This window comes from Narcine bancroftii, chromosome 5 (assembly GCF_036971445.1).
Source record: "Narcine bancroftii isolate sNarBan1 chromosome 5, sNarBan1.hap1, whole genome shotgun sequence".
NCBI lineage: Eukaryota > Metazoa > Chordata > Chondrichthyes > Torpediniformes > Narcinidae > Narcine > Narcine bancroftii.
Window position 1 is genome coordinate 207,008,607 of NC_091473.1, and position 6,605 is coordinate 207,015,211.

A 6,605-nucleotide genomic window follows, 5' to 3' on the forward strand; every position below is an offset into this window, starting at 1 on the left:
TTTCAAGAATGGCGGGTTTGACGCTTGAAGGCATATTGATAGAATAGCTCTGTCCTCGCTGGCTGAGAGGAGAATGTGAGCTCATATGTTCATAGAGGTACACTGTGGGGAAAGAGCCTTATCGGCCCAACTGATGCAAACTGAAGAGTTTGAACGCCTATCCCAACTCGCCCTGCTTTTGCGTTTTCCACATACCCCTTGTTCCCAATCCATACCTGTTTAAATGCCTTTCAAACGTCTAATTTACCCAGCCTACATACATTCTTCTGACAGTTCATTCCACATACTCGCCAGTTCTGTCAGACCTCACTGAAATTTATAAATTCCAACGAGGCAGGATAGATGCTTTCCCAGGTTGAAGTCTCTGAAACCATGAATCAAGGACCCAGAATAACGTTCTAAGGTTTAAGTCATTTAGGATTGTGCAAGTAAATATGGAAAATATTTGCTATTCCTAGACCGAAGGACAGTGGATTCTCAGTCATTGTCATTTAGACCTGGTCGTTTTCTGGTGATGACCCCAGGTCTCAAATATGGAGGAGCGTACTGAAAAATGCATTTGAACTGAATAGTGACGAGCATTTTGAATGGCGGTGCAGTTCTGAAGAATCAAGAGGTTATATGCCTTTTCAGAATGAATCTATTTTAGTGTTACCATAGCATTTTGAGGAATTCACGTTTGAAAGACACTTGTTGCCATGTAGGCTGCAAACAATTCAATTCAATTGTGTATGCCATAATGTCGACAATGCCATACGATACGTAAAACAAATTATTGGTGGTTGGAGTAAAACTGCTGTGCCAGTAAGAGGGAATATACAAATTATGGTTTGATCCCGAATTCAAAGTTTGCATTTTGAAACCGCTGGGAACTACCAAGTTAGAGAGAGGAATTGTTTCATTCAAAATCTAAACGTGCTTTTAATTTGTAATGGTCTATCCTTCCTCCCACTCCAGTCAAAGGTGCTGCTTCGTTCAAAGCGAAGATGAATTGTATCCGCTGGAATGGATTCCTGTTTCAACACAACCGGCTGGGAATTCAGTGGTGGAGTCTTGACATCTCAGCTACAAAACCTCACTTCATGCAAAACATAAGATTATAAATTATGATCATTCATACATGCGGCGAAATTAAATCTTCTGGATAGTTATTATGAATTATCTTTTAAATATTTGTTGGAAGTCTAATAATGTACTCGGCAAATAAATGAATTACTTGTATAAGCACAATAGATACCTACGTGTAGGGCACAGCGTCATCTCTCAATGTTTAGACTAGAATAAGTTCTATTTTAAATCACATTTTATATTCAATTTATATGTATTTTGATTTTATGTGCTTTATTGTCGTTATAAAATCTTACAGCACTAAACGATCACAGTAATTTTTAAGCTAGTACTGGTTATTTGAAGGGGCAAGCCAAATATAATTTTACCTTGCACCTCTATCCCGAAAGATCCTGATATTTTTACCGTATTCCATAGAATTCGATCATTCCATTACAAATTGCCTTTGTATTTATTTTATTGTATATTGTTGCATAACGTCTTCGCTCTTCAATTGCAATTATCAATAAATGCGCTGTTTAAACGATGCATTTATCTTCAGTATAATTGGACAGGCATTAATAAAAGGGGACAAATTGCGATATTTCGAGTGGATGCAATCCGCTCAGTCATATTGGTTGCCTTGAGTGATTTCAAGGTGAGTTCCTCAGTGGACGGGAGAAGGTAATAGTGAACCACAATCTTCTGTCTTCAGTCGAAAATTGTCCCACTGGGCTTTGGTAAAGAGAGTTCCAGGACCTAAATCCAACCATGATTTTTCCAGGTCAGAAGATGGGGAACGTTGCAAAGCAGTTGAGCTAGTAATCTTCCCGTGCTCTTGCTTTCCGATGAAAGATGGGGCAGGTTCTGTGGCAACTGATGGAACTGCCTCACGCAATTGCTCTAATGCAAGGGTTCCGAGCCCTTTTTGTTCATCTGTACCCCTTCGGCATTTTTTATAGGTTCACCTAAAAATTAGGAATAAAAAAACACGACATTGTTCAATCTGATTGCAGATTACAACACCATGTATTGTACAGTAGTGGTTATTCTCTCAGACCCAATGTACCCCATGAAAAGTGCAAATGTACCACTGGGGGTACATGTACCCTAGGTTGGGAACCCCTGCTCTAGTGCATTGTGTAATGTTCAACATTCTGCAAAGACTGTGGGCAGGTGGTAGAGCGCGTGCCATTTGAATCATGGACAAATAATATATTTTGTGAGTGGCATGAAGCCTCCTCCTCACCTCCTCTACCCTTTGAAACTAATAAACTGTAGATTCTCTAACTTCCAACATAGAATTTCGCTTAAGGCATTTTCCAACAAATTAACATCATCCTTTATAAGACACCGAGAATAAAAAATCGATCAGACGAATAAAAATATTGCTTGTCATAAAATCACAAAAAGTAATTTGTGATGGATAAGAAGATAATTCGGCCATTTGGAGCACCGACATTGCATGATCACAGAAGTCCTTATCCATATTCCAGCAAGTTATTTTCCCTCTATTGCTATGCAATTACCTGCTCAAAACTCTGATTATCCACTTCTTTTATTGGCACTCAACAATTCCCCTTCCCCTTTAGCTCATCTTGTTAAATGTGTCCTGTAACTCAGACTGAATACTCGTGGCAATGCCTTCCTCGCCCAGACGACGTAATGAATAACGGATTATTATATGAATGGCGAAAGGTTGTTGCATGCTGTTGAGCAGGGAGACTTGAGAATGTTTGTGCATGAACAGCAAAAGTTTAATTTCCTGAAATGACAGGTAGTCAAGAAGGCAAATTGAATCTTGCCGTTATTGCCAGAGGGATTGAATTTTACAACAGAAAGTTCTACTGCAACGGTTTAGGATAACAGTGAGGCCGAACCCGGTGTACTTCGTGCAGTTCTAGTCTCGGTCCCTGAGAAAATTGCATACTGGCTGTGAAGTCATTGCATAGGTGATTATTTTGGGTTGATTCTTCAGATAAGGGGATCCGCCCCGGAGTAGGGATTTAAACGCCTGGGATATCACTCCCTCTAATGTAGAATAATGAGAGGAGATCTTATGAAATCATATGAGATTCTGAAAGGAAAAGAGAAGGCAGAAAGGGAAGTTCATTTCGCTGTGAACTGTGTCTAGAATTTAGGGATATGGCTTCCAAGTTCAGGGAATATATTTAAGACATATGAGGAACTGTATTTTCCAAGACAATGGTGGATCCGTGGAATTCTCTGCCCAAGAAAGGCATGGTAGTTGCCGCACTAAATATATTTAAGGCTCAGTCATATAGCCGTTTGTATGGTGGAAGAATTAAGGGTAATGGGGGAAAAGCCGGAGCTGAGTCAACGGTCAGATCCGTTATGATCTTGCTGAATGACCAGGAGGTTCCACTGGCCAAATGGACTATTCCTGCTCCTTTACGTTTTTTTTTTATGTTTTTGTGTCCTTACATCAATTTAAAACTCCATTTTCAGGTTGATTTTTTTCCACAAATAAATTTTTTGGCGACTCTCAGCTCTGAAGGGTATGATTAACCCAGACTTGGTAAGCACGGATAACAGGCCATTTCGGCATACGAGTCTGTGTCGCCCAATTTGCACCCAATTAACCTACACCCTGGTACGTTTCGAACGGTTGGAGGAAACCGGAGCCCTCGGGGAATACACACGCAGACAACGGGAGAATGTACCAACTGCTTACAAACAGCGAGGAATTCAAACCCCGCTCGCAAACGCTGGCGCTGTGAAGGTGTTGTACTAAACGCTACGCCATCCGTGTCATCCTCCCTCTTTGAAACAATCTTTGTAAATACAGCGAGCTCTCTGCCAATCTTCATTCCCACACTAAACAGTTTGCAGGATAAATATTCCCGTTGTGGACCTAAGTGTCTTTTCAAATTTCTACATACTTTTGAATCACAGGATTCCATGTACATAAATTGGCAATTACATTCCCTCCATTAACGTTCGCTGGTTAAATTGACCATGAACTGCCTTCGAGAAATATCAAAAGGCTCTTCCTTAAAAATCATAAGAAACATCGGCCAGGATGCCGGTTTTACGAGCTTTCTCCATTATTCTCCAGGCTCATAATAGATCGCTTTTCTCAGAATTTTCATTAGGTGTCTCCATGCCTCTTGATTCCTTTACTAGTCAAAAATATATCAATCTCTGATATTCAAACAGTAAATGCCAGATATTAAATGCCAGTGGGTCTGTCAAGAGAAAGAGAATTGTTTTTCATTTGATAAATCCACGACCACTTAGTTCGTAACCAGAGTCCCGGCCTGCAAACCCCGTCTAGGGTGGGGAATTGTAAAGATATTCAAACTTTTCAATCCAAACTCCCACATTGTGAGACCCCCATGCAGTACACCCCCCCCCCCCAAAAAAATATATTAAAAGTTCATGGAATAGCATATCTGCCCCATTACTGTTTACAATCATTTTTTATCTTTGTGTGTGCAATTTGGGCAGATGGATATCTACTTGCTTGAACCAAATTTCATCTCATCCAATTCAGATTGGTCCTTAAAATGATCCAACCCGTGTCTTCGCTCCATTTTTGCTTGTTTTATCCAACCCAAAGTTTCACGGGAGTCTAGTAAGACATGTTACAGGGTCTCCATCGGAGACTCGTTCAGAAAGTCATGAGGCATGGGATCCATGAAATCTTAGCAATGTGGATTCAAATTTTCGTGCCTGTAGAAAGCAAACAGTAGTAGAGAACAGCAAGTATTCTGCCTGAAGGTCAGTGACCACTGGAGTTCCAACAAGTATTTGTTCTGGAACACATGCTCTTTGTAACTTTTTAATAACTTGATCGATGAAGTAGAGGGATGTGTCAATACGTTTGCCGATGATACAACGGCTTGAGGTGTTGTGAATAATGGTGAAGACTATTGAAGGTTACAACAAGATATGTAGAGGATTAAGATTTGGGCGGACAAAATTGCGGCTGCAACTCAATCAGAATAAGTGTGAAGTGATGTAGTTTTAAAGTCAAACTTGAAGGCTAAATATATGGTTAATGTTCGGATACTTTACAATATGGAAGAATGGAGGGGCCTTGTGCTCCTAAACCATAGGTATTTTAAGATTGCCACTCAGATTGATATGATGGTTAAGATTGTCCGAGGAGATGTGAGGTAATTCTGCAGCTATATAAATCTCTGGTGAGAGCACACAGCATATTGTGTTCAATTCTGGTGGCCTCATGAGGCGATGGAGAGTGTGCAGAGATAACTTACCAGGATATTGCCTTATTGGAAAAAATGTCATGAGGCAAGATTAACAGAGCTAGGTATTTTGTATTTTGGACGAAGGATGACATGTGACTTAATAGAGGTCTACAGCAATATGAGATACATGGTTAAGGTGGAACATCTTTTAACCAGGACAGCAATAGCAAACGCCAGAGGACTTAGTGAAGGGCGGAAGGTTCTGGGAAAACATCGGGATACGATTTTCACACAGAGGGTTTTGGGTGCCTGGAATGAAATGCCAGGGATTATGATGGAGGCTGGAACAATACGAGTATTTAATAGACTTTTAGACATGCACATGGATTAATGAAAAATGGCTGTTATGAGTCAGTGAACGTTTAGTTAATTTGTAGCTATATATATGTCGGGATAACATCATGGTCAGAATGCCCTAGGCTTTGTTGTAATATTCTATGTTTCTGGCCTGATGGGCATGAGTTATGAGGAAAGATTGAATACGCTTTCTCGTTGAGGTTTTATAAAACCATGAAGGCCTAGATAATGTGAATGGTTACAGTCTTCCGGGTAGTCGTCTAAAAATAGATAACATGCGTTTCAACAAGAGAGGAGAACGTAGGAAAACGCCTGAGCGGCACACAAATCACACAGAAAAGGTTCTGAAGGAATTAACGTAGTCTTAACTGAGGGATGCAGCACGGTGATCGGCCCCTATAGCACAGGAATTCGTGCCATCCATCTGAACCCATGTGAACTAATTGGTGTATAAAATACAGAGCAAACGCAGGCAACCGGTCTAGATCAGGTGGATAATTTAGTCGGCATGGGTGATTTGTGACAATGAACCTGTTTCCATGATTACAACTGGCCGACTCCACTGACAACGAACTTACTTATTTTCTTTCCAGTCATTATGATTTGCATCTTCTGAACCCTTAACTGTTTTTTTCCCATGGCTTCTGTGTGACCTGCTGAGTTATCCTGAAATATCCATTTTTTTTTCTGCATGTCCTTTCATATTCTTATCCTACCAGTGGGTTTGGAACACACCATTGCAAAGGTGGTTCCAATGTGACATTGGGTGATCTCTAATTTGAATTTTCACCTTCTCCCTGTGACCGCGTTAGTTTCCTCCAGATGCTCCAGTTTCACTCCATGTCCCAATCTATTGCAGCTGGGTAGGCTAAATCACCAACAGATATAAATTGTTCCTCGTGATTAGATGCGTAGTGGAATCTGGTGGGAATTAATGAGAATGATGGGAGAGATTGTGCATTTTTAATTAATGCAGGATAGGTGTAAAGGTGCAATGGGCGATCAGTGAGGAGTCAGTAGGCTGAC

At 40.6% G+C, this 6,605-nt stretch overlaps 1 protein-coding gene and 1 gene segment (V, D, J or C); both read left to right on the forward strand.

The window, feature by feature from the left end:
• The window catches only part of LOC138764642 (immunoglobulin lambda constant 6-like), a 35,329-nt gene extending 33,735 nt beyond the window's left edge, over positions 1-1,594 (forward strand). Inside the window, exon 5 of the C gene segment in view lies at positions 958-1,594.
• Positions 1-6,605, forward strand: part of LOC138764641 (M1-specific T cell receptor alpha chain-like) — an 814,651-nt gene that overhangs the window by 688,065 nt on the left and 119,981 nt on the right. The window lies entirely within an intron of this gene.